Source organism: Bicyclus anynana, chromosome 9 (genome assembly GCF_947172395.1).
Source record: "Bicyclus anynana chromosome 9, ilBicAnyn1.1, whole genome shotgun sequence".
NCBI classification, from domain to species: Eukaryota; Metazoa; Arthropoda; class Insecta; order Lepidoptera; family Nymphalidae; genus Bicyclus; species Bicyclus anynana.
This window is the reverse complement of record NC_069091.1, coordinates 8,577,762-8,594,804: the sequence shown is the minus strand read 5'-3', so window position 1 is coordinate 8,594,804 and position 17,043 is coordinate 8,577,762. Positions and strand designations below refer to the sequence as shown.

The 17,043-nt window shown below is 33.7% G+C and overlaps 1 protein-coding gene across 1 annotated transcript in view; it reads right to left on the bottom strand.

The window, feature by feature from the left end:
• LOC112045111 (uncharacterized) overlaps positions 1-17,043 on the bottom strand; it is a 132,151-nt gene that overhangs the window by 111,772 nt on the left and 3,336 nt on the right. The window lies entirely within an intron of this gene.

The following is a 17,043-nucleotide window of genomic DNA, read 5'->3' as shown; positions in this document are numbered from 1 at the left end:
TAGAAAGCCACGTTATTTGTGAGTGTCTTAGGCTATATTTTATTCCTGTATTCTCACGGATACAGAAATACGCGGTGTCTGCTACATTTCGTGCTATGTAGCATGGTGCGGGTTCGTTTTACTCTTGAAATTTGCCGCGGTTCACGTCATAAGGCAACTGTCACCCGCCTCATGCTACAGCGCATTATTGCAAGCAGTTATAATACAAGATTTCACAATCGTAGGTATAAGAAATTATATTAATATTCAGAAAAACGTAACAATTAAACGCAGATTCAAAAAACGGAAATTCTGAACACTGTTTTTGTTTCGTCTCAATCATATTTAATTTTTAACTCGTCGCAGGTACCTACTTTATGATTGTGTTTTTTGTTGACACATACACGACACTTAACGTAATTGCAGCATAGCTTGTGTACATATTATACCTACCTAGTTTAAATTGTGATAATAACGGCCGCATAATCGGAATGTAAAGCCGATAGATTGTTTATCAAATCTGAGCAAACAATAATAAAAAGTATGATTCAATATCGAGAAATACTAAGTAATAAAATTATTAGGTATTGTAGAACTTTTTAACCTCCACTAGAACTAAAAAAAACTGAACGTGAAAATTAAAATACAGAAGTAAGTTAATCTGCAACGGTAGATAATAGTTGAGATCACAGAACAGAAAATTCAAAAATTCAAAATTCATTTATTTCAAGTAGGCTCAGTTTACAAGCACCTTTGATACGTCAGTTGACTATTTGTAAAGATTCTACCACCGGTTCAGAAGGCAGTTCAGAAGAGAATATTAATTAATCTGTGCTTGAGAAACTCAAAAATATTGTACCTATCTAATTTTATCAGCAAAGGAATAGTTTTGTATAGGTAAAATACTAAATACAATTCTTGGGCTTGGACCACTGTAGTTATCATGGTTCAGAGAGTCGTCATGGATGGTGACTTCATACATTACAAAGGTCGGAGTGACGTTATGCTTTGAAATTGGGTTCAAAATATTTACTTATTTTAAGCGGAATTTAAAAATTCCTTCGTCAAGCCTATAAAAAGGAGGAAGTCGTCCAAACCATAATATGACGACAATTTTGAAGAAAATAAATGTTTATATTGAATTTTCTTTTTGAAAAACTTGAATCTAATTCTATGATAACTACGTGAAAGGAAAAGCAATACCTAGTCTATAAACTTAAACAAGTGACCCCGTGAAATGAATTACCTATCTATTTCTGAATGTAAATATGAAGTACTAGCTGACGCCGCGCGGTTTCACCTGCCTGGTTCCCGTTCCCGTAGAAATACGGGAATATATGCCTAGAACCTTTATCGATAAATGGGCTATCTAACACTGAAATATTTTTTTAAATCGGACCAGTAGTTCCTGAGATTAGCGCGTTCAATCAAACAAACAAACTCTTCAGCTTAATATTAGTATAGATAAACTGTAATATTAGTATAGATAAACTGTAAAATGGAATCTACCGTGTATGACTTTTTCTTCATTATACGCGTTTGTTACGATAACCACTTATCTACTGCACAAATATACACTCTTTTAATATGAAAACCAATTAGGTATTAGAGCGCAAAGTCACGAATGACCACAATAACCAAAAGCGTTTTTCAATAGTTTTCTCAGCGAGTAAACCGCTTCTCAGCCTGATTGCTGCCAGCGGTTCATTTACACTCATTAGAACAGACAGACATGCCTACGCAATCGTCTTGAGTTGCGAACGAAACGGGCCCACGACGTGTTACTAATGAGTAAATGAAACCCGGTTATGAGCGTGATCACATATTTGTTATGAAAAAAATTACTGTGCAGTAAAAATTTTCCAGATATTTAAACCTACAACTACAGAACATATTCTCGTTATTGCAGGGCTTGTTCCTATATATAAAATGGTCAGAGAACGCGACCAACTTTTTTCAAATAAAATTTATTTGTTTATTTATTAACAGAAATGCGAGAAGAATCTCTTAAAGAGTGGGAAAAAGAATGGAAAGTAGTAAGAAAAGGAGCTTGGACGAGGGAATTAATAACTGATCTCAAACGCAGATTTAACAGAAAACCACAGTGAGGTGGAACGCTGGCTCACGCAGGCACTTAGTGGTCACGGGGTGTTCAACACTTATTTATTCGCAATTGTTAGAGAAGTGCTACTTTTGCGAAGAGGAAGACACCCCAAGACATGCCATTTTTGAGTGTCCAGCTTGCGTCGCACAGCGCCGTAAGCTCTCAATATTTAATAACACGTATGCTGAATAGCGAAAAAAAGTGGCACACATACGCACAAATAATAAAAGAAACAATGAGGAGAAGAGAGGTTCGAGTAAAAGATGAGAAGAAGAAGAGAGAAAATTCGTATGAGGGGGGCATGAAGTAATGCATTGCCACCCTTGGAGTAGAGGATGTTATTTTAGTCCGTGCAAGTCGGGCTTGCTCTGTCGACAGGCAGGAGTTCGCAGGGATCTTTTTCTCCTCAAGAAAAAAAAACCTACAGAACATGTGTACACAGAACAGAGAATGTTTATTAATCTGTGAAATCAACATTATCATCATTAACAGCCGATTGATGTCCACTGCTGAACATAGGCCTCTTGCATGGACTTGAAAACTCCACGGTCTTGAGGCGCCATCATTCAGCGACTCCCTGCACTGCAATGTCTTCGGCCAACCTAGTGGGGGTTCGACCAATATTGCGCTTTCGAGTGCGCTTGGCACCTTGGGACCCCAACTAATTTAAAAACTGATGTAACTTCTTATTCATAAGTTATCACAAATAGGTATATGTAAATGTCAATAAAGTCGATATCAGGATGCTGGATTACAATCATATCAAAAATATTTGTAGTATCTATCAATGAGATAATTTTAACCACGTGTTACATACTCGTAACTATCATATTATATTCGTTAAAACTTTTTATTAATTATAAAAAAAAACTATTGTCACTTTTAGGTGTAGGTGGTGTAGATAATACATTTCTATTCTTATTCATTTTTTTATAGTTAACTTAGTTACCAAATAATATAGGTGTATTAGTAAATTCAAGTACATATCACGGTCAAATGAAAGACGTTCGAAGTGTGTAAAATTCATAACATTCATATCGTATGTTCTTAACTCCTTGGCCGTCCATGGTTACAATTTGAATTAGGTGAAATATGTATTGTGTTGTTTTATCATTATTGTTTCAAATAGAATGATCGTCGAACTTCAAATTTAAAATGCGTTATTAGTGTAACTGCGTCATAATCATCATCATAATCATTATCAGCTGATGTTGGACGACCACAGAGAGACAGGAAACTAAGGGTTAATTTACAGGAACAAAAACTGCTACCGCCGACTGCAATCGGCGACGTCTCGGCGGCAGTCGACGGCAGTCAACGGCAGTCGACTGCAATCATGGGTAGCAGTTGCCAGCTGCCATTAGCAACGTGTTGAGCGTGTAAATGAACCCTAAATCACATGCGGCGCCCTTTGACCCTCTCGAAGTCAACGGACCACCTAATAAGGGGTCACTAAACTGATCTTTGTGGAGAATCGCCATTCTAGGATCTTGGTGCCCTTAGTCTATAACCTCTTCGGACTATGTGACCCGCTCATTGTCACTTAGCTTTGCATAGCAGGATAATAACCACATACATCATCATACATGCCTATACGATTTAAGACCATGTATGGTAGCATTGAGCTTTTGTTACAATAATACACCTATTTGTTAAAGGTATTATACAATTTATACCTATACGGAAATTAAATTCTTGGCATCAATGTCATGATCGGTGGTCGTGAAACAACAAAATGCTAATAAAGGTATTGCGTACATTAATTGTAATCGTGTATTGATTCTGTTGAACAGGTGTAACTTAGTAACTTGGTTTGAATAAAACAAATTAAATAGGTACCTATGAGCATAATACTTAAATATCAAATATACACCGACATCCTATTAGGAAATTATTAATGAGAGGTCATTGCAAATATCGCAAGCACAAATACCTTTTATTTTCGTTTCGCAAGAAAAATCTCTTTCTGAGATACCCGACTAAGACTAATGTCCACCAGAGCAAAGCAAGGGAGTTTTGGTAGGCTCCGGGGCCTTAGGACCTTCCGACCTTATTCAAGTTGACCAACTTTCTTTATTCTCTGGATTTTAAACCGCCCATATAGCTCATTTGCCCTACATGTGACTTTTTTGAATGAACATTAAACAATGTCCGGCTCTTCTTAAATATCTCAAGTATATTAATATTCTATACAAATTAAGGTAGTTTATATTTAAATGCTTGGGGATCGATCTCCAAGTTTTCTCTGGAACGTCAAAGCATGAAAATGTCGCGGATTAGCGAAAGATGCTTGATGATGAACCGCTAATCGCGGATTAGCGGTTAGTTAGTTAGTTAGTGTTAGTAGTTAGTTAGTGTCCAGTGATTTTTTTAATGCAGTACTATGTAAGTAATAATTCTGTGGTGGTAGTACCAAATCCTCCTCGATATCCTTCTTTTATTTTTTTTGCTTTGCTACATTGACTTCGACATGGGATACAGGAATTTTCATCTAGCTTGACCGAATGTTTCACGAACGAACTCGCAAACATCGACTAGTTTGGCTATTAATAATAAATATAGACTAATAATGATACTACAACTAAACTACCGCAATAATAAAAATATACATTTTAAATGTGCGCATATGGCCTTTTAATAAAACCAAAGGTCAGACGCATTACATTACAGAAAAATATACTTATAAAAAAAATAAGAAACAAAAAACCTGTTTCTTGTATCGGCCGGTTTGAAGAAGCCTGGCGCCGACGTGATAAAGGAATTCTTTTGATAAAATACTTGCCTTGCACTTAGAAAAGTAGTTGATAAGAAAAAAACATCACATACATCATAAGTTATCTACCTATGTAGAAACCTCGGACTTATATTAAGCTAGATGTTGCCTGTTCATTCATCATCACAACCTTGTCTCTATCCCACGCTAAGTAGGTCACAACATATCCTCTTCCAATCGCTTCTAGTACTAATCATAATCATAACACTATTACACTCAGTCATATCTTTGTTCACAAATTTCAAACATGACTATGGTCGTTTCCTTTATTGTCATTTCATCTGCTAATTTGAATTATTTGTAAAACGCTGCTTGTTGATTCAGTTCAGCTCAATGATGCAGTAACATAAAATAATTTTAACCAGGTAGTAAAAAAAGTAACAGTTATCATTACAATAAATTGAACTTATTTATTGATCCAAAAGTAAACAAATGAATTTCAATCGCCAACCTAGTAAGGTTGAATACTAATGTAATATAATTAACCATTTTTACAAAAAAAACAATGATACCTATAAATACAAAATATAATATTAAGAACATATATAAATATGTAGAAAATAAATAGTAAAAAATCTTTAAAAAGAACGCTAGGACGGCGCGGCGTGACCGCGTGAGGTAATGCATCAAGCAAAATGTAGATCCGTGGTCACAATTGACTCGAAATCTGTATTGACACAGTAAAAATATATTGAACTCTATGATAAGATAACTAATTTACATTTATTTTATTTTGTATTTGTTTTTACTAAACTAAAGACCAAATTGAAATTTTATAAATACTTATCCATAAAACTACAGTCCAATCCAAAGCAATATAAATCTAAAACGGTATAAAGATAACAACAAACGATAGGTAAGTAAAGTATGAATTAGTGATGTAAGATATGACTGTAACAAACATCAATTTGCTACAATCAAATCGCTCACTACAACATGCAATAATAATGACTATAAAGTGTTTGTAAAATGAAGAGGCCATAAAAACATTATAACTCAAAGTATAAATATTAGGTACTTCTTTTTGCCAAGTCTATATTATATTAAAAAGGCCCTAAATAATAATTAGCATTGCCAATTACGTATACGGTTAAATACAAAAATATGATAAGACATGTTGAAATATCTCTAAAAGCAAATCTTCACTTTTTAATTTCGGTTTGTTTTGTTGGTCAAGAATGAACAACTTTAATACGATTTTCAAGATAAAAAAAATAATCGTATTTTGACCAGCAAGTGACCTTTTATTTGCTGACCAGTAAATAATAATAATATTATTATAAGTAATGCCTAAATACAACTGCATTCCACTGCTGGATATTTGCCTTACACGCTTTCTTATCTGTTTAAATTTACGTAATCTTCAATTATCTATTGCGTAATTTTTTAAGTCGGGTATCTCTTAATTCTGTTCTTAGACTAGGCCCGGTCAAAATTAAACTAACTCGCTTCCTTCTTAGAACAAAATTATCAGATTCTGTTAAGTCTAATTGACTAAGATTATTATGTGGAGACAATGTGGAGAGATACACCTGATATGACGTTGCAATGGAAGACAATTTTTCGGGTCAGGATATTTCTGGGGCGTATGCAGAAAAAACTCATATCAAAATATAATCACAAAGCACAATATCAACAGTTTAGAACGACATAACATAAAACTAGCATACCAACGTTCACTGTTAATTGTAGAGATATCTGATCACCCTGAATTGGCAAACAATATAGGAGGCTTACAGCAATTCTATTGGTACAATACGTGAAACTGATAACAGGAGTTGTTGAATCAATTGTATGAAATAATAAAAGAGAATATGGTTTCAATGTTTGCTGTATAAAGTGTATTAAGAGTCTGATTGACTATCAAGGCCATTGCAGGGATACCAGCATTTACTTACCCAACGGTGATCTACACAGTTGGACAAAGAGCCTGTACCAGTCAGACATACCTTATTATATGACGGCTGAAAGTCCCAAGTCCGAAAGAAAATGATCCTACCGTAGGTAATTATGGTGGATTTGGAAGGTAGTAGTTTTCAAGTGTCCAAACCCTTAACCGTCCAAGTAAAGCCTCTCAGCTTCGTGGCAACCCTTACCCTTGCTCTTAAGCCTGTGTTTCGAAGGGTATGATTCCTCATATATCATAAAGAATCATGTCCTATAATAATTAAGTAGGTACTTATAATGTACATAATTTAGTACCTACTTACCTAATTTGATGTGTGGTATTAATCAAAAATAAAGATCGTTCTTTCTTTCCCATAGAAACCATAAAAAAAAAACGTTGTGGACAATTGAGCATAAAATTACTAAATTGATTCAGATAATACAAGAAATATAAATAGATTTTATTTTAAGAATTTATAGTAATTCTTACAGTTAATTCAATATTTTACAAATAAACAAAACATCAAACGTCTTTATCGAACAAAACAGAATCTATTATCTATGACTCATGGTAATTTGCGCCGACTTACTCGTACGTGCAAAAATGCACTGCCTACCCTGAGGAATCATTACGAACCTGTTGGGGGAGGATTTTTCCATTTTATAACTAAATTGTACAAATAGTGCATACCCTAGTCAATCAATTAATTATGCACGCCACTGCTTGAAACCTTCGACAGTTCAAAGCCACAGGCACAGTGACCTAAATTCGATAATTGGCTTACCTATAGTAGGAACACACAGCTGAATTTTAAAATGAGGCATATCTGGGTATCGCAGGCCCTCGTTCTAAGACACTTCACATTGACTTTGGAGATGATGTAAGCAACGGATGATGCTAATGTGTTTAATTCAATCATGAACAATCTTGCGAACCCACGGCGCGATAAAACAATTTAGATGATATACTAACACTTACTCGCAATTATTAAGGAACAAAATATTTGAGCCAGCTACTATTATGAATGTAATACAGGCGACTGTCACTGTACCCATGCTATCTGAAAAACACTAGTTAGTTATTTAACAATTTGAAAACCATCTATTGAATAGAAACAGACCGGAGGCGTTACTTTGCGGAAGTTTTAATGAATTTAGTCATAGCGTTGTGGTTTTCGCGTAGAATATTAAAATGAATCAATTATTACCCCCAAATTAAAAAAAATTATACTCATACAGTAAACATACACACAATTACCTACTTTAATTAGTGATTGGATACAATATTAAGTATATTGTATCATACACATTTCCAATAAATATTCCATGGTAAGTATCTAATAAGGGAAATTTTTCCACGAAACAAAAACTGATGGGTATCCAAGTCTCGTATAAGCTAATTATTATGTACTTAGGTAACTACTCACAATAATCAGCCAAGATGACTAATCTTATTTTATATCTTTAACATTAACATTTTACATCTGTTGATTGTTCTCGTGGGGAATACGAGTATAATAACTTGTTATAACACTACTTATTAAGATATTTTACCTTATTTCAGAATATGAACGCCACATCTGATGGAATAAGTAGTTAGTGTATTCTACAATACATCTAACCATTTACCCCTGTTAGCACCAAAATCGATAATTTTCATAAAGAAAATTGGCATCTCATCAAGATGAAGCTACTTACGGAACATTTAGTCGATAGTATGTAATCTAATTGAAAAAAAATATATATATCACTTGTTTCAAACGGTGAAGGAAAAACATCGTGAGGAAACCTGCATACCTGAGAATTCTCTACGTGTGTGAAGTCTGCCAATCTGCATTTTGCCAGCGTGGTGACAAAGGCTTAACCCATCTCACTTCTGAGAGGAGACTCGTGCTAAACAGTGAGCCGAAAATGGGTTGTTAATAGTGATGATGAAATAATCTACTGTTGTCATTGGACAAGTAAAGAACAACCAATCATAAAAGACAATGGAAGAAGAAGGGGGCTTTGGCCAACTGTGGGATGAATTTAGGCGTTATTTAATTAATAACCTCTATATATTTTAGCTTTGTAATGCTTAAATAAATAAATGTACTATAAAATCGTTCCCCGGACCATAATGGCTCCGAATTTCCAATAATTTATTTTATTTCTGCGTTTCGCGAAACTCTACAAGCTACTGTTATTGAACATTACCTGAAACAGTAGATAATAAAAGCAAAAGTTGCCAATCGCATAAGTGTTACCAACAAAAAATAATAAAAATCAAAACCCGTTAGATGACTCCCGAAGTATTTGGAATAGAATAACGTGCGAATTTATTTACAGTAGGCGAGTGGAACAATGAAGATTTGTCATGAGAGCTACTGCAAAAACTTTGCACAAACTAGGTGGAGTACTACATAACAAACCGTCACGACTAACTGCAGTATTGAGTGTATCCGTTTGCATGACCTATAATGTTGAACCTTCAATTCATTGAACTTAATAAAAGAACATCTTCTGTATTCCGATCTTAAAGGTTATTTGAAACGAGGAAGTGGCTTGTTTTCGTGTCTTGCAGCATTAATGTTGCGTAATTGTTTCTTTTTATATCATTACTGTAATGACTCCGTTTTAAAGACTTAAAATCATTCAGACTTTTTTGTGATCGTTCAGCCTGAGATGGTATTTTTATAAAATGCAATAGTGCACCCGCATGTCACACATTTTTTTCGTATTATAGGAGCAACTTACGATCGCAGATGTATTGTTTGTATTATTTTACTTGCAGTCCATTTACGATGTTATTTTTCGCTTTTTAGTTTATGATTTTGAAGTCGGTTTAGTTTTTTGTTAAAAAGATTTTATTTCAATGCTGTAGCTCCTGTAATTAAGATTTTTAAGGTCAGATAGTTATTAAACATTGCGGATTAAACTATTTATGCACTATGATACTATTCTTAAAAGTAATGTTTTATAGAAAAAGCCTTGCAATAATTATTTTAGACCCGATTTAAAAAAATGTCCTGTACGAAAATGCATGACACTGAAGTGTAATAACATTTTAAAAACTTTACGCTTATCGAGGTTTAGAAATTGGTATAAAACATGTATCTACACTTTGTAGTTACAAAGTTGCTGGTAAAAAAACATGGGAATTTGCAATACAAGAAAACATGTTTAAAGTATTGGATAGAAGACTTTGCAATTGCACGTTGTAGAGTCAACATCTCCTGAGGATGCTCCGGTTTCGGGGTGAAACGTACGTAGAGAGTATTTTGTCGGACCTGGGTGACGTTGTCGCATGGGTTCGCCGAATTTTCGCGGATGATAGCAAAATAAATAAATCATTATATAATCATGTTTAAAGTGTGCACATTCCAACTTTTTTCTTTAAAATGTATTACAATATCTGCCTACTTGCCTAAATTTACTAATGCAGTCGTTTGTATTCACTTGTAATAAAGTTTTTTTTTCGGGACAGCCTGTATTAATTCACCAATAAATTCTCTATTTACTTAAAGTTAACATGAACCATACTTCAAACAGTAAAACTATTGCAAAAAATCTGCAGTAGGAATGTGTTTGCCGCATTAACAAACAGGATTTACAAAGAGAAATCACGCAAGTGATTCGAATTGATGATTTGACGAACGTTTGTAGAAAGGTAAATATGTACCTACTGAAGAAACTACTTGCCGTGAACAATATTAATTACAGTAACAGAATTATTTAGCCAGCTGAATTATTTTATATTGAGCTATAGCCAAGAGGGTACCTACCTATCTACGAATATATGAAAAGAAAGACGCGAACCGCGATGTAGTCCTGTCATATTTTTTATTGAAGTAACTAATTCTCATTAGAATATAAATAAAATAAAAACTCATTTCTACTTCTACTTTAGATCACAGTATATAGAAAAACTAATTATTTTGACAAATATTTATTTGCCAGGCCACACAGTCGAATTTGGATAAGGACTTGGTGTTTTCAAATCAAAACTAGACGAATATCTCAGAATACAGGAATCACCAGAAGCAGCATTCAGCCGTCATTATAAAGCACGCATTGTGTCCAAAAATTATATCTGTATAGCACATCACACAACACTGCATAGGTACACAGAGTTACAAATCGCTTGTTCGTGAAATTACACCAAAAAAAGAGTAATTTCAACGGCTTGATTTTTATGCGCGATCAAACCTTCTGGAGTTTTCTGTATTCTGAGGCAAAAACTATCCCTAGAAATATTTTTTACTATGTCTTTGGATCTCTATCACAAATCGTCTGGTCCAAAGTATAACTTACTTAATGGATATTACTTAACGTTCACAAATATTAGGTAAACATTATGGAAATTCTTACATCAGTTATCGCAACTCAAAACTTAGATATGTCGTTAACGATACTGTACCTATCAACCTACCTGACTTAGTGATAGTATTGTTCGCAGTATATTACGTAACTAATGGTAAATAAGATAAGGTACCCCTTGTGATACCATTACAAACTACAACTGTTAGGTTTAAAGTATATTGGTAAGTCAATTTAGTATGAATTTTACTCATGCAATACAATCATGCTTTTAAGGTCCGAATCAAGCTCTATTCCAGCCATTAATTCTTTAAACTGTAGTAAGTAAGTAGTACGAGATCCGGTATAAGAAACATATATACTCATCCGTTATTTATTTGCGATAAGACATAAATGATAGAAAATTGACACATTGCAAATAGCTTGCCTAGCTAAATTGCGGCCTGATAGTAGGTATTAAATGATCAAATTTATTTATCCTACTTCCCTCATTGGTTGGTTAAAAAGTGTTACATTAGTTAAAAGAATAAAGAGTTGAAAACGTACAGGTTGCCTGCTTTCGTAGGAACTGTGGGGTTGCCATATATAAATTTTTGCCATTGAGTAATGTTATTTATATACTCGCATTAGTTATTTAGACGTCTAATATGTCAAATAAAAGCTTATTATAAGCCCAATTTAACTGTATTAAGTTGCCTTTGATCTATACTCAGAGGCACAATTATAGTATATTAAAGTGGATGGATAATTGTGACAGTTCATACTTTCCTAGATTTTGTATGAAAAAATGTGTCTGACCGACGCTGTGAAAATTATCTATCATTTATTTCTTATCACTAATAAATTAACAGATGAGTGTATATATTTCTAATGCCGGATCTTAGACCATAGGTAACTGTAGTAGGCTCGATGTTATTTACACCAGTTACATACGTGTGGTAATCGCAGGATACAAGCAGTGTACGAAATAGTGTCCTTAGCCGTTCATGCGTAACCAATAATGAATTGAAAGCTATTAAGGCCGTTCACAAACTTACGACTCTCGTTTGACTAAAATTTATGCTTTGAAAAAGATTTTGCGTGTTTTGACTTTTGTAATTTCTGAAGAGAAACTCTATAGGCAGTTTTTATGCTTTTTCTTTTCAGAAAGCACCAGATTAAGTAAGATTGTAGATTAACATTTTACTATTTTTCGCTTTCACATGTAAGGGGGTTCGGGCGCCCGTATCATAGGTACGGCTGATACGGCGATAGCTACGCCCCTGCTTAGCTTCATAGTAGCCCAGTGTATGGAATAAGCTAGTAGACGATTTTTTTTTAATGTTATCAAACTGTTTATTATCGTTCTAATAGATTGAAAAAAAATTATCATATTTTTCTGAGACGTCATTACATAAAATATAAAATTTTTAAAATTTTTTTTGACGTTACGAGCCAAAACGCCTGTCGGCCATGATAGTCTACATTTCAACTGATTAATGACGTCACGTTTGTTAACCACAACTAACATTGAGTTGTGTATAAATTTTCTCTTTTGGAACACATCTAACAGTATTTAATATCATTGCTTACAACCAATAAGAAGGTGAGGAACTGCACAGTGTCTATTGTCTCCAGATTTTAGTGAAACAGCAAAACAAGGAGTAGAACCACAGAAAACATATGTACAAGTAGAATTCAGAAGTTGGATATGTACTCATACTTATTTGTGTTCATTAATTTAGTAGGTAGAACTACCGACAGTTATGAATCGTATACTAATTAGATGTCTACAGATTTCAAACAAAATTGTGATTACTGATTTGTTTGCTATCAGTTAGCACCTAATTATAATTAGGTGAGTATGTAATATTGTGGGTTAATAAGTGCTAACAAAACTTTATTGTAATTACTAGCTAGCATATAGCTAGGGCTATCTTATAGCAGTGGGTAGTGACCCTGCTTTCTGCATCCAAGGCCGTGGGTTCGATTCCCACAACTGGAAAATATTTGTGTGATGAGCATGGGTGTTTTCCAGTGTCTGTGTGTATTTATACATTATATAAGTATTTATATTATTATATGTAGTATATAATTGTATATTAATATTATAATATCAACTATCATAACACAAGCTACTCTGTATGCTTACTTTGGGGCTAGATAGTGATGTGTATTGTTTAAGTATGTTTATAGCTAGTAATTACAACAAAGAAAAGTAGGCAGGTATAAGAAACTTTCCGATGAGTGGTAGAACTCGAACATCAGGTATCGCAAAGGATTTCCTTTTGTAGTGTTTAGCAACTACGACTACTTCATAAATAAGAAAGTAGACACATAAAAGCAGGGCTAAAATTAAAAAAATTAAATTTAAAAAAACAAATACCACATCAAAAAAATTAAACTTTTAAATCGGTTCACATATTTTTTTAAACGTTTTAAATAAATAACTCAAGTCGGAGATATCTACTCGTATATAAGCACATAAATAAAAAACGCACTAAATGATATAACAGCAATTTGTAATACATATAAGGTAGGTATTTTGTTAAAAAAAGGGAATGTAATTTTTTGGCCCAGTAAAAGCCAACCACCTTAAATAGCACACTAACCTAACCCAACTAACCTCATTCAAATCTAATTCTTTTTGAAGTCGGTTAACAAATAGCTGCGAAAATAGTTATTTAGAAAATAGTTGTAAGCGCACAATTGAATTAGCTAATTGAAATATTTACCGTGAAGAAACGTGAGTACAAAAGATTGTTTTGAAAAAAATATAACATGAGAAGTGTTAGATTTTTAATTATTTAAATAATTATAAATACATAAGACAACATATAAAAACTCCTTCTTCCAGATAAATATTTTAATCTGTACTGTTTATTAATGATTATGGTTTTATTCTGAGGTTTGGTTTGGTATTGTGGTCTATACTCTAAAAAAAAGAGGTGGACATGTGATTTAAGTGGCGTTAAGTAAATTTAATTAATGTATTATCCATCTACCAAAGTAACGATTTGTTTAAGAATGAGTAATAAGTTATTTGAAATACAGTTTAATCATTCCAGCTTGTGTTATTTTATTTCTATTCTATTAGAAGGAATCCTAAAATATCACATTGTAGGAGGAAAAGCATTCCACGCCTTAGCTGGTTATATTATCATACTCATAATCATTACCTTTATGTAAACCATTAGTTTTTAATTTACTGTTTAAGACAACGATATTTTGTACTATAGACACGTTACGTGCCTACAAAATCACCTCAAAAAGTGATCTGAATTTAGCTACTCCACTCGCACACAATTTTGTGTTTACTTACGATATAATATATTTATGTAAGTATATAAAGTTTTTACACTCCCTGAATACACAACTCGACAAGACAATATTTAGGTATTATTTGGTTAAATAACTTTCGTGGTTACTATGCGACTAAATGAAATTAAGAGAATTAGTAGACACCTTTGTTCGCCTCAGTTTCGAAGCTTTAGTGACATATGTAATAGTATAAAATCTTTGGAAAAACATCCGAATTAGACCAACATACGTTCATAATGTATAATGTATGTTGGTCAAATACAAAACCGAAGCCTCGTAAAACCAATGATCATTATTGACTATTGAATAGGTTAATTACCAGCGGTGGAAAATCTCTAAAATCCGACGAAATCACAGCCTAGCGTACGATTGTAATTACAATGAATAAATTATTAACGTAGCTATTTGAAAACCAACGAATTCCTTATATGAAGAGCAAAGATCGTCAAAATATATTTTTTTATAAAAAAAACATGCACTGAAGGTTACTTGCAAGTACAGTACAAGTGTTTTATGACGTATTCGACAGCTATACAGCCCGCAGTCAAGTCACGATTACAGTTCATCATTAATTAGAGTGCCTTTTGATATTCTGTCTTGCTGCATGAGAATAAGGTTCATTTTAGTACATTAATTAATATGACAAAACAAAATAAAAACTGCCTTGTGATGGGGAAAAGCGTCAGTTTGTAAGCGAAACAGTGTCCATGATTGCTTTAATCTTTAATTTTTATGCACGATACCTACTCATTATTAGCGTCATGAAATTAACATTATCGTGAGTGTTTATAATAATTTGCTTTAAAAAAGGAGCTTCTATTTTCGGCCAATATCCGTAATATATTTACCTACTTACATAGGTATATTATCTGTATTTTTGTGTCTGTTAGTTTTTAACCAATACTAGTTGAACCTACTGTTATTAATTTTTTTAAGGTCACTAACTATAGGCCTCAGAAGAATTTTGAATGCGCAGTTTGAATAGTTGTTGACGTTGGGTTTCTAAGGAGCCGGAATAGCAACCTCGCACTGGAAAATGAAGTGTTAGTCGACCTACTATTAGAAGGACCTGTGGCATCAAGCGGGTCACAGGGAGCAAACAAGCGAGCCCAGCCCACAAGACTATGGCGATTAAAAGTCCTTACAAGATGCATATGGCCAGGATCACAGCTCATTAGCAGCAGAAGATGGATATCCATCGCCTGATGATGATGATGATAGTGATGATGATCACACTACTTCTGATGCGATTTGAATGAACTTCCTCAAAAGCCATATTACTGATTGAATTATTTTTGTAACGTAACTTTATAGACTATTCTTAGGAATAATTCAACAAAATGTATAAACGAAGTCAACAAAATTATACCTTTAAGCCCATAAACTTTTAGGTAAGAAGTATTTTTATTCCCAGATGCTTTAATCTATTGTTGTACCTACTTCGTACAACAATATTAATCAATATTAGCACCTAGATTATAACAAAGGCTGTGCTATTGTACCTATATACATAGTGGAGAAAATTGGCAAGCTACTAGCATTAAGTATTCAACATACTGCTGACTATAACTAACACAATGGAACAATGTTTCTGAAAAGAAAATGCGATCGCGCTTTTTAAACTTTAATGTAGACGTCAATTTTCATAAAACCTAATATGCGGCACCTGTCCTGGATTCCCAGTCCCGGGGCCTGACATGAGGTCACCTGGCTTGCAATCAGAAGAGCCATAATCATAAAAAATATACCTAGCTGTTACAAAATTAGAGGTATGAGTAAAATCATAGTCATCATCTTGTTTGATTTGATATTTATCCTATTTGAATAATCCACTGCTAAGCCTTCTCTGGGACTCTAATAGAGACTCCTTAAAGGAGACGGGATTTGTAGCATTATTGACTCCCTCGTTCACTATCAGAATAATAATAATATAATCACCGGGACCGATAGTTTAACGTTCTCTCCGAGGTACGGGGTTGTAATACCACCCTACCTAATTTACTTGAGATTTTTTGTTATTAGATAAAAGAAAAGCTAAACATTTCTTAACCTGATTCAAATACAAATGAAAGTCTTCATGGTCAGAAATTCCAAAGCGACATAGACAACCAATGAACTGACAAGGCAGTTGAAAAAGTTTAAGGTAGAAATGCTGGGAGCTAAACATTGATGTCTTGTCTGTTGTATTTCTAACATCTCTATTGTTTAGTTGTGAATTATTTTAACTACCTATTTATCCCAAGCGTTGAAAACAGGCGATGTCATAATCTAGTTTCTGCTCTATCAGGCTAATTCACTAACTTTGACGTATGTATTGACTTAAAAGAAATTGAGATTCTATTTAACAAACGTCAGCCGGCGCCTACTGACGTGACAGCCCTTCGTGGATATCATACAGTGGGTAGATGACATTTCTCAGTTGATCGATGTTTAATTTAATAGATTTAATGTAATAGGTATTAAATTAAAGACCAAATTAGTGAATAGGCCAGGGCCAATGGTCCTAAAAAATCATTGATCTGGGCCTAAGCAGTACAATAATTAACAAAACGTACAAGTATTACCATTAGTACAATGGATACTTACCTATAGTAATAAGATTATGTTGAAATGTCGATACGTAGTTATATACCTACCTCCAAGTCCAAACTCAACTAACAATTGTTGTATTAGCAATCAACTGTAACTGCGTACAAATTCA